This window comes from Triticum aestivum, chromosome 1B (assembly GCF_018294505.1).
Source record: "Triticum aestivum cultivar Chinese Spring chromosome 1B, IWGSC CS RefSeq v2.1, whole genome shotgun sequence".
NCBI classification, from domain to species: domain Eukaryota; kingdom Viridiplantae; phylum Streptophyta; class Magnoliopsida; order Poales; family Poaceae; genus Triticum; species Triticum aestivum.
This window is the reverse complement of record NC_057795.1, coordinates 278,889,491-278,916,800: the sequence shown is the minus strand read 5'-3', so window position 1 is coordinate 278,916,800 and position 27,310 is coordinate 278,889,491. Positions and strand designations below refer to the sequence as shown.

The window sequence follows — 27,310 nt, the reverse complement described above, 5'->3', positions numbered from 1 at the left end:
AAGTACCCAAGCACCATTGCCACGTCTGTCTGCACTAGATCGAGGCAAACCACCCAAAGGCATTCTTTGACCGGTATTGAATTATTTAGGGGTATTGAAACAGGAAAAAAGAAGAACATCGGCGGATTATGTGAACCACCAAATTTCGGATTGTTTAGATTTAGGGGTATTGAAACAGGAAAAAAAAAGGAACATCGGCAGATTATGTGAACCACCAAATTTCGGATTGTTTAGAGGGAAAACACCGACAGATTATGTTAACCATTTTTTATGTAACTAAGGAAAAAAGAAGAACATCGGCGGATTATGTGAACCACCAAATTTCGGATTGTTTAGATTTAGGGGTATTGAAACAGGAAAAAAAAAGGAACATCGGCAGATTATGTGAACCACCAAATTTCGGATTGTTTAGAGGGAAAACACCGACAGATTATGTTAACCATTTTTTATGTAACTAAGGAATGTTATTTTGCTCCCGGCGGGGCTCGAACCCGCGACCTTCGGCTCATAAGACCAACGCTCTAACCAACTGAGCTACGGGAGCTTTGCTATTTGATTTAATTTCTTACTTAATTATTCAGATCTCTAACCTTCTGCCCGATATGTTTACGATATGTTTTGTAAACCTAACCTCGACCGACTAATTGGTTTCTGTCTGACTCGAATAACTCAGAATGACAAAATCGGTAGCATCAACTCGGTGCTGATCTGAACACAGTCAAATGTGAACAAGGCATTCTATTTGCTATGGTACTCATAAATGTCAAGGTCAACAACATGGAGGACTACAAGTGGCAGCTTATTTATGTACATAAACAATCTCCTAATGTTTTCACTCGTCAATGCATCCATGTCTACAACATCACGATCATCGGTGTACACCCACAGACTGCTCGGCTTCACCTTTTGGAGACAGGCGCGGCAAAAGGGCACGACTTTGATTTAGCATTCCTGCGAGGAGAGCAAACCTTGTTATCGTCGTCATCAAACGTATTAAGTGGTCCGGCAAATTGGAACAGAGTGAAGAATGTGACAAGTTAGGCAGGAAGAGCATGGATGGAATTGTTTTGCTCGATGAGTAACAAACACAATATGAAATCCAAGAAGTGTTAAATAATGACATCAAGAAAGTGAAGCAAATCTCCTGAGGTAATTAAAGCATTGAGCTGGCATGTCAATTTTATTGGGAGAACCTGACGAACATATGAAGCAGGCTTTGTGTATGTAAATGTTTCTCATAATTTAAATAAATGTTGGGGCTCTGTTTGGCATAATCTGCATGCATGCAACTGATTGTTGAACTTGCCTGAAAAGAAAACGGATTGTTGAACTACAAAAGTTTACCCTTTCTTTATGAGGGTTATGAAATGCATCCAAAACAAAACAGATTGTGTTTTGGTAATGGGAACAGATTGTTGAACTATAAATAATACCATGACACCAAAGCTCGGGAAACAGGTTGTCAGTTAGATCAGTAGGATAAGGCGTAGATGGCACAGATGAACTACTTGACTACATCTAAGCTATAAAAAAAATTGCGCAAATGATTGAAGCAATGACTTTTGCAGGCGATCGAATGAGGGAGACGAGGGAATTTCATACCATTCTTCGAAGCACCTCAAGCACAAGGAGTGCGTACAGTCGGGCAGCACGATTTTAGCGTTCACCTCCAGACAAATCCCACACTCGACCTCCCTCTCCAAATCCAGGTGAGAGAAATCGCCATCCCTTCTCTTGAACTTGTCCACGCACAGCCTCCTTTGCTTCCTGTCGTCCAGTTCAGTGATCCCGCTTGGCAGCTGAAGCAACGACGGGAATATAACACCTGCCGCGACGCAAACAATGTGGATGAACATGTGGAGTCTTCCATGCCTTTTTTTCTATCTATGTAGGGAAACAGCAGGACTCTGCTGCTTCCATGGTTTTGCTTGGATTGAGAGGTAATAACAATTAAGAAAAGTACCGTAGAATTCTCTGATGCTGGCCTCCCTCTCCCAACTTGGCAAGGTCGTCGTGCCATCCTCCGCGTACACCTGCGTTACCAGAAATTTATCAAAATTCAGTCAGCAAGCAGATGCGAAGAACTAATCGGACAGAGCAAAGCGCTGAAATTGCAGAACGGCTGCGATGAAATTCAGTGAGGACCTTGTAGATCATAATCTTGAGGAGGCCGAGCGCGCTGGCGAGTCTGCAGTCGGTCCACTGGACGAGGACATGCGCGACGGCGCTGTAGGCCATCCGCATCTGGATGACCGACCCGTCGTAGTCCCTCAGGAACTCCGACGCCCTGCGCAGCAGGAGCAGAGGACGCAGCCAAATTAATCAGCGAGGCACATCAACGACGAAAAGCGCACGCAAAATCTGGGTAATTGGGGAGGGTAGTTGCACTCACAGCGCATTGGCGTGCTCGATGTCGGCCTCGAGGGCCTTGACGGACTCCTGGAACCTCCGCATCGATGAGCCGATCGATGGACCGCCGGCGAGAACCCTAGCTAAACCTCCTCCTCCTTCTCCCGGCTGCTCCGCTCTGGTCTGGTCTACTCGGGTGGTGATCGGATTGGACTGGATTGTGCTCCGCTGCCTCCCCCTTAAGCTGCGGGCTTGGATTGCTTTCCCACCACTTTTGCTGCGCTCTTTGCTGAGTCCAACTCTAATCCGAGCCGTACTCCTCCTTTTGTTGCCACTCTCGAGGGGTTGGGGAGGCGACGAGGAACAGTGAACGGGGCCCGCGTGGCAGTCCTTTGTGCGATCCAGTGGAGCATTAACATCCCTCGTTCACGCGCCAAAAAGACACGAGGTTTACTCTTTCTCGCTGACAGGTGTGTCCGCTCGTGGGTCGGACCTTCTTGGCATTGAAAGTAGGTAATCGGGTGGGTACATTACTGGTGGAACGAGGCGGAGTTGGGTTTCCTGCCGAGCCAGGGCCCACGGAGAAATATCCGGAAACAACGTCCACCTACGGGCGCTGCGCCCCGGTGTGCGTCACGTACTAACACGTTCGCTGACAGATGGGTCCAGCAGAAGCCTAGGCCGACATGGCAGTATCGGCAATCGGATATTTTCTTTTTTCGAGGCGGACCGGATGAGGTGCAGTGGATTTGTGGGTCCCGTAGGAGCGGAAGGAGGAAATCAGGGGGCTCCCTTGGTTTTGCTTTTTGTTTGGGATGCCGGGTGCGGCTCACGGTGGGGCCGTGGAAACCTTATCTAGGTAGGTTGATGCACTTGACCCCCGCCCCCGGGCAAAGAACGGTTGGTGGTTCGGTCAAGCACTCAAGGTTGTGGTTATCTCGGGACATGCCTTGGCGAATGGTGATTGGGGAGTAATCCAATGGCTCTTTCTTGGACCAGGGGGCAAATGTTTTATAGTTTAGTATCGTACCTTAATTTCAATTTGCTTATCACATCTACCGTGTGGTATAGATGTTTATAGTAAATTACACTATGATGGTTATCTTGTACTCCTTCTATTTCTTTTCACAACCTTTGTAAACAACTACCCCGCAAAAAAAAAACCTTTGTAAACAACTATAAGACGTTTATTTACAAAGAGAGTACTTCGCATATAAGATTTGTCTTAAGTCAGAAGATATATATAACTAAATTTATATTAAAACTATTGACATCCGCAATACTATATATGTAGGACTCCTCTTTTATATTCCCAGGGGTACATACTCCCATCTCTTAACCTATATTTCAGTTTTTTTTTTTTTGAAACTAACCTATACTCCAGTTTGAATATAGCTAATCGCAAGAAACAAACAGTGAGAGAAGATAAAACTGAACCGTTGCATGCAACGACCACACACATGCATGCGTCCTGATTGATCCTAAAATAAAGGGATTCAATACCGGATGCCTAACCCGTCCATGTGCATGCACCGTTCCACACAAAAAAGAATCCATGCATTTTTTATGTCCCTTGAAGGAAAAGGGATATATACTGTTTTTGTTGAGTACATATTACTTTTGTCCGTACGAGTATACTGTCTTTTTTATTGAGTACTAGTACAATATCCGTGCGTTGCCACGGGCTTTCTAAATTTTATGTGGTGGCATTTATAAAGATAATTCATGTCAAATTTCGCATGTATAAAATAACAATTTTTCTAATTTTGAGTCATTTATTTTAAAATTTGCTTCAGGCTATTTTTTGTGACCGTCGGATCTGCACAAATCGTAGCGCTATTTGGTTTAATCTAAAGCAAAACCTTTATCTCGTAGAGCCAGTTTGAATTAAATCCTGAACTTTCAATCCCTAAAATTAGCACTCCGTACTTATCGATCCCGGTCAATCCCGACCTTCTCCCAATCTACACCAATTTTGGGGTGCTGAGAAACAGATAATCCCTAGTGGGATCATAACTTCTCTCGGTGACTAAGCTAGTCCACTTGTCACACACATCTTCTCCCACTTGAAGAGCACAAACATGTATGGCATGCATATCCACAATGTCAAGCATGCTAATCTCTTCCTCCACCATGCAAATGGAGAGGCAACCACTGCTAGATAACACAGTTATTATCTGCAACAAGTTAGCAGTGTTGCCTGCGTATTCTTGGGTTTGCATGGTCATGCGCTAGAGAGTGAGGAAGAACATGTAGATGACACGTGAGCATCTCGTTCGGAATTGACCTTTTTCCTGGCGTGACAAACAGGTCTAAAGACAGATTGACCAGGATTGACAAGTACAGGGTGCTAATTTCAAGGATTGAGAATTCAGGGTCGATTCAGATCGGCTCTATGAAGTCAAGATTTTTTTTAGAATTTTCTCTTTGGTTTATTCGCTCGCTCCATCTGTCCCCCTATGTGGCGCGTGTCAGGTCTCGATTGTTTTTCTTTTCGGGCTAAGAGCATCTCTAGCGTAAACCGGGCCATCCAACAAAATAACGCCGGTTAACGGGATGGAGGCAGGTTTTTTCACCCCGGAGAGATCACGTATATTCAACCATCCCAGATTCTTTTTTGCGGGATCCTGCATATTTTGGGACCGTTTCCGCTATATCTATGGGAATGGGGGCAATTTTTACTGGACCTGAAAAATAAGAAACAATTGGCAGAAGGGAACTTTCAGCTCGCACCACGGTCTTCCCCAAGCGCGACCTCGCCTCAAAGCCTCAACATCAGCGACCACCGCACCCTAGTTGCAGCTCTGCGAGCTAGCTGCCGCCGCCGCCGCTAGCTAGCTAGGTGTTGCTGCTGCGGCCTGCGCTAGCTAGCTGTTGCTGCCGCCGCCACAAGATCGATGCAGATGGTTTCTTCTTGTTGTGAGATCCAACAATGGCCCTCTCTCCATCCTGACGAGATCCTTGCGGTGGAAGCGGCCAAGGCGTACCCAATTGTAATTTAGCGGGCGTTTTAAGAGCAACTCCAACGGGCCGACCCAAACAGGCGACGCATTTGTCTGCTTTATGTCCGTTTGGGTCGGCCGCCCGCCCGGCATCCGCCCTGTTTTGTATTTGGGTTGGCAGTGCGTCCAACGCGCCGAACCATTTTTATGTCCGCACTCAATTTTTAAAAAAGGCTCGCGGCCATAGATTATGGCAGCGGCCACATCTAATGCCGGCACCATGCCAGCGCCGGCATACATTGTCGGCTTCAAAAAATATCACTACACAGTTCATGATGGCGCACTCGCCAAAGGCCGGCACACATGCCAGCACACAAAAGAGGGTGGACTTGAGTTCAACCACGCCATCACGGCCCTGTGGTCATGTCAGCGCACAAGACGACATACAAAAAAGAAGGCGCTCGCGGCCACGAGATCACTCGTCGGTGAACTTGAGCATGTCAGCCTGCATCTTCTCGAACCACGGCCTCTTCCTTGGCGACACGGTGCTGAGATCCACCTTCATGATCTCCACCCCGGTCATCATGCTTGCGAGAGCCACTTCTTTGGCCTTGGTCTTGGCGTTGGCCGCCTCGATCTCGAGCATCTTGGCTTGCTTCTCCGCCTCAAACTCAAGCATCTTGGCTTGCTTCTCCGCGTCCATCTCTAGCCTCCTCCTTTGGATCTCCATGAAGGCGTTCATTTGCTCCTCTTTGAAATGCCGGAGCTCCTCCTCTCTTGAGTCCTTGTTAATCATGCCCTCCACGCTTGCGATCAAGGCGTTCGATGTTGCATCCCGCTTGTCCTCCTTCTTGGAGTTGGTCTTCCCCCGCGGTCGAGCCGGCTCGCCGTCCCCAACCTCCTCCACGGCTTCCTTCCCCCCACGCGACTTGAGGGCGGCATATTGCGCCTTGAACTTCTCCTCGCCTTTGATGACCCTATAGCAATGGATGAGGTTGAAGCACTTGCCCTTGTGTTGGGCCTTGAATGCCTCCAAAGCTTGAAATGCCTACAAATGTGTGATGCCCCCGATTCAATCGTACACTAATCATGCACGCAAATGTGTACGATCAAGATCAGGGACTCACGGGAAGATATCACAACACAACTCTAAAACATAAATAAGTCATACAAGCATCACAACACCTGCACGTTGCGAGGGCGGCCGAAAGCAGAACTAGCCCCCTTAATACAAGAGCAGGCTTACGTTCCAATCCGGCGCGCGCCGCTCAGTCGCTGGCGTCACGAAGGCTTCGGCTGATACCACGACGCCGGGATACCCATAACTACTCCCGCGTAGACGGTTAGTGCGTATAGACCAAATGGCCAGACTCAGATCAAATACCAAGATCTCGTTAAGCGTGTTAAGTATCCGCAAACGCCGACCAGGGCCAGGCCCACCTCTCTCCTAGGCGGTCTCAACCTTCCCTGTCGCTCCGCCACAAAGTAACAGTCGGGGGCCGTCGGGAACCCAGGCCCACCTCTACCGGGATGGAGCCACCTGTCCTTTCAGCCCCCTCATCAGAATCAATTGCGGGTACTCATCGAGCCGACCCGACTTTAGTCACCATCTGTATAGTGTAAATGTATGTATAGTATATACCCGTGATCACCTCCCGAGTGATCACGGCCCAATAGTATAGCAAGGCAGACTGACAAGAATGTAGGGCCAATGATGATAAACTAGCATCCTATACTAAGTATTTAGGATTGCAGGTAAGGTATCAACAGATGTAGCAACAATGTCAGGCTATGCATCAGAATAGGATTAACGGAAAGCAGTAACATGCTACACTACTCTAATGCAAGCAGTATAAAGGAGAATAGGCGATATCTGGTGATCAAGGGGGGGCTTGCCTGGTTGCTCTGGCAAGAAGGACGAGTCACCAACACTGTAGTCGAACTGGGGGTCGCCGGCAGTCTCGGGGTCTATTGGGAAGAAGTAACGGAGGGGAACACAATAAATAACAGAGCAATCAAAGCATCACAAGGCGTAACATGGCAATATGCGGTGCTAGAGGTGACCTAACGCAGTAGGAGGTGATACCGGTGAAGGGGGGAAACATCCGGGAAAGTATTCCTGGTGTTTCGCGTTTTTGGACAGATGAACCGAAGGGGGAAAGTTGTGAGTTCGGTATGTTAGGGATGTGTGGCGGACGAACGGGCTGCGTATCCGGATTCATCTTGTCGTTCTGAGTAACTTTCATGTTGAAAATAATTTAATCCGAGTTACGGATTAAAAGATATGATTTTCTAAAGATCTCATTAATTTCCAGAATTTAATTAATTATTTAGTTTAATTCGAAAATGGATTAATGACATCAGCATGATGTCATGCTGACATCAGCAGTCAACAGAGTTGACTGGTCAACCTGACCAGTGGGTCCAGTGGGACCCACATGTCATACACTGTTAAGTTAATTAGGGTTAGGTTAAACTAATTATTGCTTAGTTAGCCTAACAGGTTAATTAGATTAATTAAGTAGGATTAATTAACTTAATTAATTTAGTTAATTAATTAATTAGATTTATTATTATTATTATTTTATTATTATTATTATATATATTTTTTCTTTTTCTAAAAACATTCTGAGTGGGTCCCCTTTGTCATAGGGCCCTGGGGGCCTTAGCGGGGCGGTTAGCGGGCATTGGGCGTAGCGGGCGCCCGTCCCAGAGGAGGGCCGAGCGGGCGCAGATGGGCGCCGGTGCAGGGGGGCGGTGGCCTGGGGCCAGCAGTGAAGTGTGGGGCGCGGCCAGCGCGTGGCCGCAGGAGGCCAAGGTCAGGTGCGGTGCGGCCATGGGCGCAAGCGGGCACGGCGAGATCAGGGCAGCGCGTGAGCACGCGCGGAGCGAGCTCCGGCCATGGCGGCCGAGCGCGGGCATGTTCTCAACGGCGACAGATCGAAGCAGGGGGAGAGGGGATCCGGGTGCTGGAGCACGGCAACAGGAGGGCGAGGCGAGGGGTGGCGCCGGAGTGGAGCCTCGGGGTGATGGACGCAGGGCACCGCCCGAATGCAGGGGCGTCGATGTGCGGGCGGCAGCCGTGGGCGACGGCCGGTGGAGGCGTCAGGAGGCGGAGCCGGGGGGGTGGTTCTAGGCGACGTCGTGGCCTCGTGGGGCACCGGTGTGCGGCAACAGAGGCCGGTGCGGTGCGGCCCGGTGCGAGGCAAGGCGGGGCTTGGTCGACGCGGGGAGTGGAGGAGGGAAGAGGTGATGCTCCAACGGCGATGGCCGAGCGCGGCCCGGGCGCAGCCAGCAGGGGCCGCGTCGGGCGCGGTGCGTGTGTGCGCGGGAAGACAAAGAGGAGGGAGAGGGTGAGCTCACGGGGGAAAGCAGGGAACGGGGCAGTGGTGCTCGTGGGGGTTGACGGGGACGACGGCGATGGGGAGGCAGGCCGACAGAGAGGAGGAAGCAGGCTGGCGGGGGAGCTCCGGCGTGGCGACGTCCAACGGCGAGGCGGCTTCGGGCGGCGACCTCCTCCTCGATCCCGATCCAATCGGGGGATAGGGGGAGGAGATATTTTCGTGGGGAGGGGAGTGGGTGTCGGTGGGGGTCGGGGTCTCACCGAGTGGGGGGATAAGGAGAGTGGGCGAGGCCGGTTGGGCCGGTGGTTGGCCCAGTAGGGCTTTGGCCTGCTGGCCCGGAGACCAGTGGGGGGGGGGGCGTTCTCTTCTTTTTTTTGATTTCCGTTTGTTTTTCCCTTTTGTATTTTCTTTCTTATATTTATTTTCTTTCAAATTGTTTTTGTTTTGTAAATCATATAGTTAGCACCAAAATTAGTAATAGTAGTTATACCACTAGCATAATTATGTTTGTAGTTATAAAAATAGGTTTTCAATAATTTAATCATTTAAGAGATGTTTAAATAATCATTTCAGCTACTGTTTTACTTATCTTAGAACAATTAGGTACTTTATAAAAATGTGGTTTCTTCACCAAAATAATGTATGGATTATTTGTCGCAAACGGACATTTTAGTTTTAATGTTTTGAAACTTTTGTTGTTTAACTTGATTTTCAAATTTGAATTTGGATCGGTTTTTGAACTAACCCAAGATCATCTACTGTGATAGAGGTGACGGGGCATCATTAACGGGGTTTACTGTAGCCTAATTATCCGTGCGTCACAATTCTCCTCCACTACAAGAAATCTCGTCCTGAGATTTAAGAGGGGTCTAAGGGGGAAACGTTTGGTTACGAAATTCTAACGAATCTTCTCGGTCTAGGTTGCTCTTCTTGGAGAGGCCGATCCATTACGTTGATGTCTTCATCTCTCTGCTTCAGGTCATCATGATGAAGTCGGCATCCTTTCTTCGGGAACTCCATCGTACTTATGAAAAATGATAAGGGGTATCTCCAGAAGAACTGACCTCTACAAGGTCACGTATCTGGTAGAGAACATCACGGAGGGTGGCGGATAGTAACCCTCGAATTGAAACTTAAGCAATTATCGAGAGCAAAATAAGAAGGTGCAAAATAGAAGTTTCAAACGCATAGGCAAACGTTCGTTGCCTAAATCGAAGTGTGAAAGGGGTTCAGAGCAATGGGAATAAGTATTGCGTCTGATACCATAATAGATCATTAGGCAGGTGGCCCGTGAATTACATACGAAGTCAAACATGGGGAATAACTTTGACAATAGGTTGTACAGGAGAGTCAGGTTTCGATCCTGTGGAACTGTGGGTTATGGGCCCACCATGTGGTTGAAAGTAGGAAGGGGGCCAACATCTTGCACGGTCAAGATAGTAAGGTGTGTCAGAGGGTAGCCTATCAGTTATGTCGGTAACAACATCGATACCAAGGGCGAGGGACGAAGAGAACCATTTTCCTGCTCGTTGAACGAGGCGGGCCAATAGGCAAGGTTCTCGTCCATCGGTGGCTACCGGAATGTCATCAACAATAGTAACAGGGTCTTACTGACAGAGCGGTACCACAAGGTGTTTACATAAGCAGGAGAATATTACTGCTTAGGTCATATAGATCACAAGAAAGGTTAAATCAAACAATGGAAAGGAAAATATGATTATCAGATTAAACAGAACAATGGAAAGGAAAATGTGTTAAAACACATATTTCGGGATATTTCCTTCCCAAGGACAAACAGAGCATGATATCCATGACAGGATAGAAAGTAGAAAACCATTTATGTAAGGGGAGAGGAATTTCATGACATTACCCATACAGCGGTGTTTGGATAATTGAGCAGGAAACATTTAGCATTGGGCTTCAAATGTTCTTGTTGAAAATCGGAGTACCACAGACATGCTTCGAGATAGCATTTGACGTGGTCACTGGGTAAAGATCAGACTTTGGATACTCGAAGGATCCATCAGGAACAGCTTGTAGAATAAGTCTTACAATTTCCTCATGGAAGAATGGATAGCATTGCTAAAAGGAAAATTATAACAATAGGTCCTCCGGTCAGGTGTGCTAGGCATGACATCACCTTATCAGGTCAAATGCTAATGTTATAACTCTAGGAAATATGTCTCGGCCACCATATCTGACCGAGATTCAGATCTGATTGGTGTCAGGATACCTCAGACTCAGGATGCCCGAGAAGAAAAGGTGCAAGACAAATTGACGAGACGACATCGTAAGATTATTGGGGAATGTACTATGGAAGCAAGTTCCAACTCAAGAGTTCATCATTTAAACCAAAGAGAGGATGACGGGGTAGCTGATGGAGTTAGTAACAATCCTTGAGATTTCCAAAAAGGTGGATTTCCACAATTATGTGAACAAGGAGATAGCATTTGTCAGATCAAATGGTATAGTGATGTATGCTCGAGGAAAACATACACAATTAAACATTGGTTGAAAGGTGCACCCGAAATATGGGATGGGTTGCACGGCCAACATTGGAATGGTGATTCAATAATCAATAGTCTAAGAATGAACGGTCGACCATTAACTTCAAAGCAATAGGGTTGCTAGAAGTGCAGAATCCAAACAGCACCGCTCACTTGTTGGTACCCCGGTTGGAACCAACACGAGGACCCAAGAAAAAATGGTGATGGTGGGAAGTATCACCATACCAAGAATTCTTAAGCGGTGGTGAAATTCTCACAACATTGATGACATAAGAGATGTTAACGTTCCAAGGTAAGGGAGAACAATTGCTAGATAGCAAGGAACTCAAGGTATAACATCAAACACGAACAAGCTTGTGTTGGTGGGAAGGCAATAAAGTGGTCGATGATAACGCAGATCATCGAGGGAAAGGATAGTATTTCTCATCATGAACTCAATTGATATCCTGGAAGAGCTCATAAGGTTGATGATGATCACGACACACTTTGTCGAGAGATTTCAAGATGTAATCGATCGGCGATGACATCAAGTCAAATGAATGGTGAAGCGAAAGGTTATTGGAACCAAGGGTACGACACAAACTTGGAATCAAGTTTGTTGTTCAAGGAGAATTGATAGGACGAGGAAGCTCGACGTAAGCTTAGCTCATCATCGAAAGTTGTGCTCCGAGATTAAGGACCAAGTAGCACAGTTAAGGTTTAGCATGATAATGATATAGCCGATCAGGCTAGGAGTTATGTGATGGAGTATTAAACTTCTCAACAACAAAGTACTGAGAGTAATGAATCTCAGTATTGATTCGATTCACCAATTGGTGTTCTCGGTTGACGACAACCCAGAACCCGTGGAGTGACTATGATGGGAAAAGGTACTACTCGTCAGAATTTCATAGATGAAGTGCAATGGGTGGATATTCTCGAGATACCAGGGGGTAATACTCGAAGGTAGAACAAAATAGAGGTTGGGAAGGCGTACTGATCTGCAGAAGGCAAGTAATTTAACTTGTCCGAGAAATAAAATCAAAGGAGAACAAACATGATTGGAACCATGGTTGCAAAGGATCAATTCACAGCTACCAGATGATATTTATCAAGGAAATATTTATATTACAAGAAGTTTCCATGATAGGATCTACATCATGTCCATGGGCATGAACACAAAGTTCAAGGTCGACTCCCACTTCTTCAATGCATAACCTTTCATTCACTTCCCATCTTCGAAGAAGTTGCAGGGTTGAAATTTTATCTGGCGAAGCAACAGAAGAGTATGACTCGTGAAAACTTTCGGGTTCACACGGAGAAGGCATATGTTCAACCCATAGGGGCTTCTTAGAAACATATACCACAAGTTTCAAGAGTAAATATCACAAGCTCGAATGTAGAGCAAGGTTGAGAAAGTAGATGATACAATTTAACAAAGGCATTATGTATCCGAGGGAAGGCTCGCAAGGTTATTGAACATGAAGGGCGATATCGGATAAAATCCATTAAAGCATCTGCCGGTCCATTACAGAGCTGATGTGAGCATCGGCACACAACCAGAGGAAGTAACAATGCAAGGGCAGTGGATTATAGAAACAACTGACTAATCCAGAGCTCAAATGCAAAGGAATTAAGATTTTCAAATCAAGGGATCAGAAGCAATGTTCTGATTAGGGGTGGGTAAGTAGAATAGCCTTAGGGGTACAATCGACGGCAATTGGATTGGTTGAGAACCAGCTCATGTTTAAAATGACGTCTGAGCCGGAAAGATAATTTAAAAGGATCAACTGATGATTGCGTGCATTCGCACTCATGTTGAATCAAAAGGATCAAAATGACGATGCCTAAGGATACTAACGAATATTGCCAGACATATGTAAAGCATCCATCATGCAAGTAGACAAGTATGATAGAGCAATAAGCTACTAAGGATTTTTTGGAGGATCGAATAGTATTTTGAAGACCATTGTGAAACACATGAACAACTGCGGGATGAGCGGATACTCGATAAGTGCGAGAATTATCCATAGGGGTATTCAGGTGACAAAGAACAACAAGGCGATAAGCTCAAAGGATTATCGAAACAACGACGTGTGTTTCGAGGTATCTGGTAATAACAAGACCAACTGGGGATGAATGTAAGAATAACAACTGCAAGTAGTTATCCATAAGGGTTGACGGTGGAAGGGGAATTGCAAATGCGATGAACATAAGTTCTCGCGTTAACAGCGGAGAGTATCTTCAGGGTCTTCACGTGCCGCAGACGATCATCATTAATAAGGGGCTCTCCGGGTGAAAGTGATAACGAGATCCTAATGTTAGATTTAGCAAAAATCATTTAACCCGAATAGAAGAGAGATCAGAGTCCCAGAGTATAGGTCGAGGAATAAAAGATCCTAATACCACCCAATGGCAACGTGGGCCCGTAAGGCACACAGCCAAGTTACTAAAAGTTTTGCAATGACTAGACTCAACTTCGGCCAAGGAGTTGGAAAGGGGGATTCCTACAGGCAGTCGGCTCTGATACCAACTTGTGACGCCCCCGATTCAATCGTACACTAATCATGCACGCAAATGTGTACGATCAAGATCAGGGACTCACGGGAAGATATCACAACACAACTCTAAAACATAAATAAGTCATACAAGCATCATAATACAAGCCAGGGGCCTCGAGGGCTCGAATACAAGTGCTCGATCATAGACGAGTCAGCGGGAGCAACAATATCTGAGTACAGACATAAGTTAAACAAGTTTGCCTTAAGAAGGCTAGCACAAACTGGGATACAGATCGAAAGAGGCGCATGCCTCCTGCCTGGGATCCTCCTAAACTACTCCTGGTCGTCGTCATCGGCCTGCACGTAGTAGTAGGCACCTCCGGTGTAGTAGGAGTCGTCGTCGACGATGGCGTCTGGCTCCTGGACTCCAGCATCTGGTTGCAACAACCAGGTAGAAGGGAAAGGGGAAAAGAGGGAGAAAAGCAACCGTGAGTACTCATCCAAAGTACTCGCAAGCAAGGAGCTACACTACATATGCATGGGTATATGTGTAAAGGGCCATATCGGTGGACTGAACTGCAGAATGCCAGAATAAGAGGGGGATAGCTAATCCTGTCGAAGACTACACTTTTGGTAGCCTCCGTCTTGCAGCATGTAGAAGAGAGTAGACTGAAGTCCTCCAAGTAGCATCTCCAAGTAGCATAGCATAGCATAATCCTACCCGGCGATCCTCCCCTCGTCGCCCTGTGGAAAAGCGATCACCGGGTTGTCTATGGAACTTGGAAGGGTGTGTTTTATTAAGTATCCGGTTCTAGTTGTCATAAGGTCAAGGTACAACTCCAAGTCGTCCTGTTACCGAAGATCACGGCTATTCGAATAGATTAACTTCCCTGCAGGGGTGCACCACATAACCCAACACGCTTGATCCCATTTGGCCGGACACACTTTCCTGGGTCATGCCCGGCCGCGGAAGATCAACACGTCACAGCCCCACCTAGGCACAACAGAGAGGCCAGCACGCCGGTCTAAACCTAAGCGCACAGGGGTCTGGGCCCATCGCGCTTAGCACACCTGCACATTGCGAGGGCGGCCGAAAGCAGAACTAGCCCCCTTAATACAAGAGCAGGCTTACGTTCCAATCCGGCACGCGCCGCTCAGTCGCTGGCATCACGAAGGCTTCGGCTGATACCATGACGCCGGGATACCCATAACTACTCCCGCATAGATGGTTAGTGCGTATAGACCAAATGGCCAGACTCAGATCAAATACCAAGATCTCGTTAAGCGTGTTAAGTATCCGCAAACGCCGACCAGGGCCAGGCCCACCTCTCTCCTAGGTGGTCTCAACCTGCCCTGTCGCTCCGCCACAAAGTAACAATTGGGGGCCGTCGGGAACCCAGGCCCACCTCTACCGGGATGGAGCCACCTGTCCTTTCAGCCCCCTCATCAGAATCACTTGCGGGTACTCATCGAGCTGACCCGACTTTAGTCACCATCTGTATAGTATGAATGTATGTATAGTATATACCCGTGATCACCTCCCGAGTGATCACGGTCCAATAGTATAGCAAGGCAGACTGACAAGAATGTAGGGCCAATGATGATAAACTAGCATCCTATACTAAGTATTTAGGATTGCAGGTAAGGTATCAACAGATGTAGCAACAATGTCAGGCTATGCATCAGAATAGGATTAACGGAAAGCAGTAACATGCTACACTACTCTAATGCAAGCAGTATAGAGGAGAATAGGCGATATCTGGTGATCAAGGGGGGGGGGGCTTGCCTGGTTGCTCTGGCAAGAAGGACGAGTCACCAACACCGTAGTCGAACTGGGGGTCGCCGGCAGTCTCGGAGTCTATTGGAAAGAAGTAACGGAGGGGAACACAATAAATAACAGAGCAATCAAAGCATCACAAGGCGTAACATGGCAATATGCGGTGCTAGAGGTGACCTAACGCAGTAGGAGGTGATACCGGTGAAGGGGGGAAACATCCGGGAAAGTATTCCTGGTGTTTCGCGTTTTTGGACAGATGAACCGAAGGGGGAAAGTTGTGAGTTCGGTATGTTAAGGATGTGTGGCGGACGAACGGGCTGCGTATCCGGATTCGTCTTGTCGTTCTGAGTAACTTTCATGTTGAAAATAATTTAATCCGAGTTACGGATTAAAAGATATGATTTTCTAAAGATCTCATTAATTTCCAGAATTTAATTAATTATTTAGTTTAATTCGAAAATGGATTAATGACATCAGCATGATGTCATGCTGACATCAGCAGTCAACAGAGTTGACTGGTCAACCTGACCAGTGGGTCCAGTGGGACCCACACGTCATACATTGTTAAGTTAATTAGGGTTAGGTTAAACTAATTATTGCTTAGTTAGCCTAACAGGTTAATTAGATTAATTAAGTAGGATTAATTAACTTAATTAATTTAGTTAATTAATTAATTAGATTTATTATTATTATTATTTTATTATTATTATATATTTTTTTTCTTTTTCTAAAAACATTCTGAGTGGGTCCCCTTTGTCATAGGGCCCTGGGGGCCTTAGCGGGGCGGTTAGCGGGCATTGGGCGTAGCGGGCGCCCGTCCCAGAGGAGGGCCGAGCGGGCGCAGATGGGCGCCGGTGCAGGGGGGCGGTGGCCTGGGGCCAGCAGTGAAGTGTGGGGCGCGGCCAGCGCGTGGCCGCAGGAGGCCAAGGTCAGGTGCGGTGCGGCCATGGGCGCAAGCGGGCACGGCGAGATCAGGGCAGCGCGTGAGCACGCGCGGAGCGAGCTCCGGCCATGGCGGCCGAGCGCGGGCATGTTCTCAACGGCGACAGATCGAAGCAGGGGGAGAGGGGATCCGGGTGCTGGAGCACGGCAACAGGAGGGCGAGGCGAGGGGTGGCGCCGGAGTGGAGCCTCGGGGTGATGGACGCAGGGCACCGCCCGAATGCAGGGGCGTCGATGTGCGGGCGGCAGCCGTGGGCGACGGCCGGTGGCGGCGTCAGGAGGCGGAGCCGGGGGGGTGGTTCTAGGCGACGTCGTGGCCTCGTGGGGCACCGGTGTGCGGCAACAGAGGCCGGTGCGGTGCGGCCCGGTGCGAGGCAAGGCGGGGCTTGGTCGACGCGGGGAGTGGAGGAGGGAAGAGGTGATGCTCCAACGGCGATGGCCGAGCGCGGCCCGGGCGCAGCCAGCAGGGGCCGCGTCGGGCGCGGTGCGTGTGTGCGCGGGAAGACAGAGAGGAGGGAGAGGGTGAGCTCACGGGGGAAAGCAGGGAACGGGGCAGTGGTGCTCGTGGGGGTTGACGGGGACGACGGCGATGGGGAGGTAGGCCGACGGAGAGGAGGAAGCAGGCCGGCGGGGGAGCTCCGGCGTGGCGACGTCCAACAGCGAGGCGGCTTCGGGCGGCGACCTCCTCCTCGATCCCGATCCAATCGGTGGAGAGGGGGAGGAGATATTTTCGTGGGGAGGGGAGTGGGTGTCGGTGGGGGTCGGGGTCTCACCGAGTGGGGGGATAAGGAGAGTGGGCGAGGCCGGTTGGGCCGGTGGTTGGCCCAGTAGGGCTTTGGCCTGCTGGGCCGGAGACCAGTGGGGGGGGGGGGGTTCTCTTCTTTTTTTTGATTTCCGTTTGTTTTTCCCTTTTGTATTTTCTTTCTTATATTTATTTTCTTTCAAATTGTTTTTGTTTTGTAAATAATATAGTTAGCACCAAAATTAGTAATAGTAGTTATACCACTAGCATAATTATGTTTGTAGTTATAAAAATAGGTTTTCAATAATATAATCATTTAAGAGATGTTTAAATAATCATTTCAGCTACTGTTTTACTTATCTTAGAACAGTTAGTTACTTTATAAAAATGTGGTTTCTTCACCAAAATAATGTATGAATTATTTGTCGCAAACGGACATTTTAGTTTTAATGTTTTGAAACTTTTGTTGTTTAACTTGATTTTCAAATTTGAATTTGGATCGGTTTTTGAACTAACCCAAGATCATCTACTGTGACAGAGGTGACGGGGCATCATTAACGGGGTTTACTGTAGCCTAATTATCCGGGCGTCACAAAATGTTTTCATGCAAGCATGTTGGCACAAATAGTATGCAAAATGAATACGCAACCATGAACTTGATGACACAAAAGAGGGCGGCTTGCTACCATACCATGTCTTGCATGCCGATGCTGCTCACGGGGCGGGCCTTGACGCTCCCAAGAGTGGCACAAAACTTGTTGCACTCTTGTTGGATCGCTCTCCATCGCTTCGAAATGGACACCCACCCACGCGTGCTCACAATTTGGTAAGGAGGAAACTTCTTGCGCTCATGAAACTCCCGTGGACACCAATCCAAAAAGTTGAATGCATTTGTTCGACGTTGGTCTTGGGGTCTTGTCCGCAACCGGATCCAGTTTTTTAGGACCGATCCATTTTCACCCACACAATTTTTTGAACTGTTTTTCGAAAAAGATAACAACTGAGCACCAATCCTGACGCACAAGGATTGCCACATCATCAGCAGGAGTCGTCCGTTCCAGAGACTGACCGAATCCGAAGCAAACCATTTCTATCGCAAACATTCCTATAATGAATTCATTAGGAACCTTTATTATAAATGGAATATACTGAATTGTGATCAATCAAATATTACTAAGTCCTGGTATTTACTACCGCTCGGAATTAGATCATAAGGGAATTTCTATCTACACTGGGACTATAATATCAGATTGGGGAGGGAGATCGGAATTAGCAATTGAGGGGGCGGGGGGGGGGGGGGGGGGTGCCGAAGACGACCGCGAGGAAGCCCAGGCAGCAGTTCACCTGCTGCTTCATTTGCTCGCGCCGGCCCTCTTTACCCACTGTTTCTATCCAAACAACAATCGTGAGGGAATGAGGAGTGCAGCAGAGGTTCTCCACCGGCACGCCATGCAGGAGGTGTAGCAGAGGTTCTGGGGACCTGTTGGAGGGAGGAGTAGGGAATGGACAATGCGTCGGGAGAGGCAGCAGTGAACAACGCACTGGAAGGAGGTGCATCAGCAGACGATGTGTGGGATGAGCAGCAGTAACGCCTCTTCCCTGCATGAGTTTTCACGGGTAACCTAATGCTTTCTTGATCTCTAAATTCACGATTTAGTAAACCATTGGAAGGATACTGATGGCTTAGTTGCCATATAAAAAATTAGGATGCTACGTGACCGTATACAAGTTTATTTGGTACCATCTTTTTTACAATTTATTAACTAATTTGCCATGCTAGTTTTTAGATAACTGAAGACAGACAACATTTGGATTAAAATTTGCCATGCTATTTTACAGAACATGCAAACATTTGCCCCCTTGATATATAACTGAATATTTGTGCAGTAAGTTTAGTTCTCATTTGGAACCGTCACAACATTTTTGTTATCAGCAGTGTACCCGGCGCCACCCCATCCCCGTCTGCCACGGCGAGTGCCTCAAAGTGATCTTTGTCGTTGTCATAATGAACCAAAGTCTACATAAACAGTCGAAATTCTGTAAAAAAGCAATCAACATTCAGAGGCATGTTAACTAACATCTCATGGAGCATTTTGAAGCAGGGGAAATATCATGACAGCCTGGTTAACATGATTCTTGACTTGTTGAAAATTCTACCTTTTCAAGCTTGACCTCCTATATGAAGTATCTTATATAACAATACCAAGGTAGCCTATATGAAATATCAACTGGGACAAAAAAGAGAGAATACGGGCTTGTTTGGATAGCGCCTGCAGCCGCCCTGCCAACGCTAGGCGTGCCAACTTTTTAGTGGAAGGTTTCGCCTCCGCCGAATCGCCTCGCGGTTTGTGGAAAAATTGAATGTGTTAACCAAAAAATTGGCTACATCAGAATTTTGGGCAGCCATCCAAACGCTTGCATGTGTCCTCAGTCAATGCCAATTTTTTTGGCAGGGTTGTCGTTGGCTTCCATCCAAACGAACCCTACTACTCAAGCTGACCGACCAAAAACTAACTGAAATATGAGATTTCAAAATCCACCCCATTCACAAAAAATGGAAAAGCAAAACATGGACTAAATCGGTGAATCCTGTAAAAGCTAGGTTAGAACTACTTGATTTAGGACAATGAATCTAGATAAAACAGTAAAATCACCGGCTTGCTAGTTCTCTATTCCACTTTCCTATAGATCTCATTGATTGTCCAAGTAGTATAGAAATCCTAACTCTACTTAAGCAGATGATGTTATGTTAGTATAAATGCATGTAGCTCACGTTGTAATCATCGTGAGTTGAAAAAGTACAAACAACAAATATGTTACACATGCCGGTGTGTGTGCGTGCTTTGCTAGCCACCTGTTGGCTAGCCACGCTGTAACAGATTCAATCCATCTCAAGTCAAGCTAGCTTTGCCATGTGTGCGTTTTGCCATTGGCCAGGCCGAATACTTGTTTCACGGGCACAAATACGTCGAAAGGAGGTTTGAGATTACGCACCATTGACAGTGTCCTTGACGGAGGCAAAGGGCATCAAGTCCGAGCTGTTGCCTTCCACACGTCCTTGCTGCACCCGCCTGCGATGAAAATGACCAGTCAAATTATCATAGTTTACGCCTGCCACAGACCCAAATCTTCAAAACTGGCGTGGTCGTGTGGAGGACGATAGTGGCTACGGGATGAGGTGGGCAAGGTGGAGGCCGTGGAGCAAGCCAGCCTTTGAGTAGATCATCTTGTTCCTGAAGGTGTCCTTCATCTAAGTTGAATTAGATCAAGCTGGGCAGGACCGAGATATCTTTAGGAAAGGCATATATAAAAGAGATTAGTTGGAAGGAGAGGATTGCACCCCAGATATTCAGGAGAAACGCATGTTAATGAGAAGGAAGGGCATGTGTCCCGATTTTTTACAGGAGAGATGTGCATTAAAGAAAAGATGGATTGTGATCTGATTTTTTTGGATAGAAAAAAAAAAGAAAACTGGAAATGTGGAGGAGATTGTGCGAGGGGTAGGGCTGGCGACCTCTTTCGATCGATGGAGAGGGGAGGGAAAGAGCGAACCAAACGACGGACGTACTGAGACATTAGGAGTAGAGATTACCATATTCGATATTTCCCGAGTTATGACCTTACCATACCTGGATTGATAGCCTTTGGGGTAATTTAAATTTATTACCATATGATTACCATATTCAAGATTTCCTGAGTTATGGCCTTACCATAGCTGGATTGATTTATTACTATACGTGGATTAGTTGTTATTGATTACCATAAATACGCCGGGTATTACCGGCCAGACGAGAAAAAAGAAAAAACCGGTGGGAGGGGGGTGGTGGGAGGTGGGACGAAGAAAAACCAGACGAAAAAAAACAAACGAAAATGGTGGGACTATTCAACCAACTCGTTCATTAGGAGTAGAGATTACCATACCTGGATTGATAGCCTTTGGGGTAATTTTAATTGATTACCATATTCAAAATTTCCTGAGTCATGGTCTTACCATAGCTGGATTGATTTATTACTATACATGGATTAATTGTGATTGATTACCATAAATACGCTGGGTATTGCCGGCCAGACGAGAAAAAGGAAAAACCGGTGGGAGGTGGGACGAAGAAAAACCAGACGAAAAAAGCCAGACAAAAATGGTGGGACTATTCAACCAACTCGTTCATTAGGAGTAGAGATTACCATACCTGGATTGATAGCCTTTGGAGTAATTTAAATTTATTACCATATGATTACCATATTCAAAATTTCCTGAGTTATGGCCTTACCATAGCTGGATTGATTTATTACTATGGATTAATTGTGATTGATTATCATAAATACGATGGGTATTGCCGGCCAGAAGAGAAAAAAGAAAAACCGGTGGGAGGGGGGTGGTGGGAGGTGGGACGAAGAAAAACCAGACGAAAAAAAACCAGACGAAAATGGTGGGACTATTCAACTCGTTCATTAGAAGTAGAGATATATTGTTTCTCTTTTGCGTGTACATAAATACTGCTTGGTTTCATAATATGCATATAATGGTTGTTTAATGGCAGCATGTGGCAAAACAGATATGTACTGATTTTATTGAATATATACTACTCCCTTCGTTCCAAAATTTTTGTGTGAGATTTGTCTATATACGGATGTATCTATTCACGTTTTAGTGCTATATACATCCGTATCTAGATAAATCTAAGACAAAAAATTTGAGACGGAGAGAGTACTTTTATACAAATGAGTTTGTACTGCCTTTTTACCAACATATACTGCTTTTTTAGGCGGGGTAGAGTATATACTGCTTGGGTTCATAATAGGCATACTAAGAATACTAGGCCCTTTCATTTTTCTGGTTTTTTTTAACTTTTTTTTGGCACTGTTGTTGGGGTGATGCGTGTCCAGCAGTTTTCCTGGGTGCAGTAAAAAGTTCTTGGTTGGATGGTTTTAGCACGTTTGATTTGACGTGGTGATAGCCAAAGATGACCTTGTCTATATTATTTTACTTGTCTTTTGATATTACGTGGCAGTGGCCTATTTAGACGGGTGGATGTGGAGGCATCTAGAGCTGTCTTTCTGGACCTCTCGAGAGTCATCCCATCAAAACTGCTTCTGATGTAGACGACTATAAAATGCCCCCGTTCATCTCCCAGATCGCGGCTCCCACAACCATCCTTCCCGTTCTCTGCCAGGCCCGACTGCCGGCATCCAAATCCTCTCAGAGCGACGGCTTCGCATCTACCCTCCCCGGGCCAAGGTGGTGGCGCACGTAGCCATCGCACCTCCTTCCACTTCGGCTGCACCACCCCCTCTTCACATACACCCTGTCCTAGCCGGCTGCACAAGGAAGGCGACCGGGCACCTCCCAGAGGAAGACGAGACGGGCGACCATCGGGACAGCCAACCCACGGTGTTGGATGGCGGAGAGGGACGATGGTGACGCCGCTCAGCGAAGAGGTGGCGATGGAAGGGGCATTTGTGGTGGTCGGTCGCGGACGGCATGGTCATGGAACGGCGACTGGGCAGACGAGCGGTGGCAGCACCAGGCGGTGGGGCTCGCGGGAAGGACACGACCGCGTCAAGTTGGTGCTCGCCAGCATCCTCACGGATGGGTTGCTGTCCGCTGCGTCCGTGAAGCCAAGACTGAGAGTGTGCAGCGCCGTCCTCAGCACATCCCGGCGACTGCCACCCCAGCAAGCTGCATCACCGCCACGCATCCCCCGTGCCCCGAGTGATGGCGTTTCACCTGATGTTTCTCCTCACGGAAGCGCAGAAGGGAACCTACGCGTCATCTGCCAGTACGGGCGAGTGAGAGGATGATGCTGACGGATCTGCTCTCTTTTTTTCGGCGTTGCTCTCAGTTTGGTCCTAGGCGGTGCCCTTCCGCCTTCCTCGGCAAGCCTGCAGCGCCAGCTTCCAACTTGGTGGCGGCGGTGGACAAGCCCACTGCCCACGGCCTTCTCTCCTCCGGAGGCGAGCCAACAGCGAGCTGCTGCAGTGTTTCGCCCCTTCTTTCCCCACGAGCTCTCGACTCCTCCTCTGTCACTCACTCGGCAAGCAGCGAGCTAGCAACTCTCAGGCGGTAGCTCTCCAGTTGGTCGTCACTTTGTTGGCAGTAGCAACACCACTAAGATATGCTCCTCTTTTTGTTCTTTTTCACATCCACTGTTCAAATCTATATAACTATACACACCATAATTATTACTAGATTAGATGATAGTTTGTATTATGTAGACTTCTGTTTTTACTGATGTAAGGGAAAAAACATGTGGGAGGTTTTTTTGCTCTTGGTTTGATATGTCGTTGCAGAAAGGTTTTGTTTTACAAGGAGATGAACTGTCATTGCTTACAAGTTCAGATCAGAAAGGTGGGTGCATATAGTACAGAAAATTGTATACCTAACTGATTATTAGTCTAAACGGAAGGTTTACCAGGTATGTGTGCAAGTCTGTGGGGAGGACATGGATTTTGAGATCCAGCTCCTGTCCGTATGTGCAAGAAATTCATGACCTACATCTCTAATATAGCATGGTAAATCGTTTTTATTCTTGATCTATTCATTACGTTGTGTTCCATTTCCTGGTAGGAATTCTATTTTAATTTCGCATGCTGTTCAAACACATAAGCACTTGATGTGCATTACTGACGTACCGAGGAAATGCTACAGCTTGATGTCTATGTACATTTGGAACTTTAGTTCTGACGAGATGTGTCTTGTGGAGTATATTGGCTTCCAGTACAATTGAGCATGATTTATTGGCAATATACTGCTGCACTACATTATTCCCGAGTCAAGCATAACATTTTGGGCATAACTTTACATGCAGTGCAATTTGGCAAAACAGATGAGAAATTCCTTCTTATTCAAGAACCACTTAAATTTCCCCCGTACCTATTTCCCCATTTGATCTTTGTAGGAGATATTGGCACAATGACTTTATGTTTTTAGCAGTATTGTTTGTATTTTCTTTTGCAAGAAATGCTTTAGAAATTGGACTGTAGCAGTTTGGTCTCTTGAGCTCACAAGATCTGTTCTTACTAAACAGAGCTGCTTACAAACGTACCGGTCATTAATTATCAATGAATGGTTGCATAATCTGACTGCTTTCTCTCCTATGGATCATGCTTACAGTTGAGTATCCACTGATTCCTAAATGCTTGAACTGGCTATACATCTCCTTTTGTAAATCATTCTAGCTCCTGATTACCAGCTAGGCAAATTTTAACATGCTCCCTCTTACCCCAGCTTTTTACATGTCAGGTAAGAAGGTAAGAGTTAATCAGACCACCAATTAATGAGATCAACGGGTCAGATCTATTATATGCTCTTATCTCTCATGTGAAAAAAAGAGATAAGGGGGAGCATGTTAAAACTGCTCAACTACCAACTAACAACTGCATAACAGGACTTCACTTTCTCCCTTGTTAATCATGCTTCCAATTCAGTGCCTACTGATTCACATTGTCTAATATGCATGTACCTTTTTTTGTTTATAATAATCATGCTCTGGTTAAATAGTAAAGAGCATAGACCAACATTTCCTATAAGATTCTCCAAACAAAATATATATTAGAGAGCTACTTAGCGCCTACCTTTTCAATACCAATTACTGCCAGTAAATAACCCTATCGTGGATATTTGGGTAACTTCAGAATTATTATTTTCTTTGCTTTCTTGCACTCAGAGAAAAAACGACCACACCCTACACAACTTCTGGGAGCCAAGGTCGTTTCAGCCTTTTGTCATCTCTATCTCAAGGTTGCTTATTATGTGGAACTTCCTACAATCTTTTCTTTTTTTTGTTCACTGCTTCATTGCTGCTCTAGCAATTAGTTTGTACAATTCCTTTTCTAAACGGAAGTACCTACAAATCTAAGTGAACTTGTGCCTTCTCCATGTCATTTATCGTATTTTATTTTGGAAGGTTGCTAATTATATACTCCGTCTATTTTCTTTCTATTTTCTTTCTTTTTTCTTTCATACTTGATTGTTTTCTTGAGGCCACAAGGGATTTTCCGTGTTTCTAAGGTTCTAATGGCCTGAGATTTAAGTATAGAGTGGCATGCCATGCGTTATCAGTATAAAACTTAGGCCCCTCGAACTTCCCATTTCTAGCATCATTGCTATCTTACATAAAGCTGACAATTTTATCATGAGATTTTCCTTGGTCCTTAGATAGTGTGGTCTGGTCACATGGATTTCTACAGATTTCAATCCTGATATTAAAGCAACTCAAATGTTTGCATACATCGTGCTGATCGGACATCATCCGTGCTAATTAATTCTCTAAAAGGACAGTTGATTGTTCCATGAAGCCGAGCTGTTATGGATTTGGCGCATTGTATATCATCCATGCTAATGAATTCTCTAAAAAGACAGTTGATTGTTCCAGGAAGCTGTGTTAAAGTTGCACATGTGGTCTTCTTGAGTGTTTCCCAGTATATATGTAGTATGAAAACTGACCGGTAGTGATTAAATAAATGAGGTCTTGAAACAGCCTCATTGTTGGCATCATCTTCTATTTGTTAACGAAGAACAATCCTTTTTTTAGCTAACCTCAGGTCTAAGAAAAGAACTAGAGCTTTGCAATTTTGTATCCAGTAGCCAGTATCACCACGTACTGTAGATCACTTATGCATATACCGCCTAGACTAGATGCACCCTTTTCCCACCTACTGTAGATCACTTATGCATACACCCTTTTCTTATATGAACTACTTTGTCGTGAATTAAGCCTTGAGACGACTTACCAAAAATTACCAAAAAAAAACAAATAACTAATTTGCCGTGAATTAAGCCTTGAGACGACTTACCAAAAATTACAAAAAAAAAACAAATAACTATTTGTCGTGAATTAAGCCTTGAGACGACTTACCAAAAATTACAAAAATAAATAAATAACTTATCAATCCATGTGGCGCGGCGTGCCGCCGCGCACTACACGCTAGTATATGCTAGGGGGTTTTCCTTCGGAAGGACCATGTACTACTAGTACTTCATCGCCAAAAACTGAAAGAAGTACACCTCACTTTTTTTCATGGAGTATAAACCATTTTTTTCATGACTGGATATCTACAACTTCTCCAAAACTGAGTATATTCAATATTTTGCGATGGAGTATGTACCACATTTTGAAGATGGAGTATATGTACCCACAAAAAAGTGATGGAGTATATACCACATTTGTTCAACTGAAGTATTTGTCGGATAAGTTTACACAAATAACTTTTTGTATGCTCGTTATACACGAACGTCAGGTGGTAGCTAGGAGATTCATCGACGCTGCTACAGATCTCGTCTCCGTCATTGTTGTTGGTTGGACTTTCCATCGGTGCATCCCATGTTCGCCGTAAAGCCACCGTCGACTCGCGCGGACGGCCGCATCTGGCCTCCTTTGACGTTGGGGAATTTTATTAATCCGAGCGTGTAAGCAGCTTATCCTCTCTATAATTGTGGAACTAACTTTCCAACTAATTAAAGGGTAATTAAATATACCAGATCGATGGATAACGAAACAGCTCACACGTGGCACAGGAGTATGTACTCCCAGCTGTACCAACCCATTTTCCTACACACACACACACACACACACACACACACACACACACACACACACACACACACACACACACACACACATATATATATATAAAGTTCTCATTTTTCTTATGATCTTGGTCATACTTGTTGAAATTTGACTTATGACAAAATTTATATTCGGGATAAAAAGAAATAGAGACAATACTCCGGTTCACGAATCTATTTGATCAAGCATGATGAGTTAGCAAAGATGGTGCCGACAGTGTGTCGTACAATGGATGCTAATGGTGAGGAAGTGTACCCTCTTTGGTGTCTCTGGAGCGAGCGATCATTCGCTCTGGGAGGCTCACGCAAGCGGACCATGTCGTTCGCTCTAGGAGGCTCCCGCGAACAAACATTTCAAAAAAAGATCATGCTATAACAGAAAGATTTGTCATACTAAAAGAAAATATTGTTGTGCTATACTGAAAATATTATCACGCGTTTTAGGGATTTGTCATGCTGCATATAGAAGAAAAATGTCAGGCTAAGAGAAGGGGAAGCTGCCCACATGTTCAGAACTCATCATGTCGCAACAAATAAAAAAATTCATGTTAGCACAAGAGGATTGCCATTGTTATAGTTGTCATATGCTACGGCGGGACAAATTGCCAATGCTAAGCAGAGAAGTTGTCATAAATGCTTTTAGTAATTGTCATGATAAGTCAT

The 27,310-nt window shown here is 46.0% G+C and overlaps 1 non-coding gene and 1 pseudogene across 1 annotated transcript; both read right to left on the bottom strand.

Moving 5' to 3' along the window:
• Positions 1-470: 470 nt before the first annotated feature.
• On the bottom strand, positions 471-544 carry TRNAI-UAU (transfer RNA isoleucine (anticodon UAU)). The gene has a single exon. It is a non-coding gene; the product is annotated as a tRNA-Ile (tRNA).
• Positions 545-687: 143 nt separating this feature from the next.
• LOC123119521 (E3 ubiquitin-protein ligase AIRP2-like) lies at positions 688-2,706 on the bottom strand (annotated as a pseudogene).
• Positions 2,707-27,310: the final 24,604 nt, after the last annotated feature.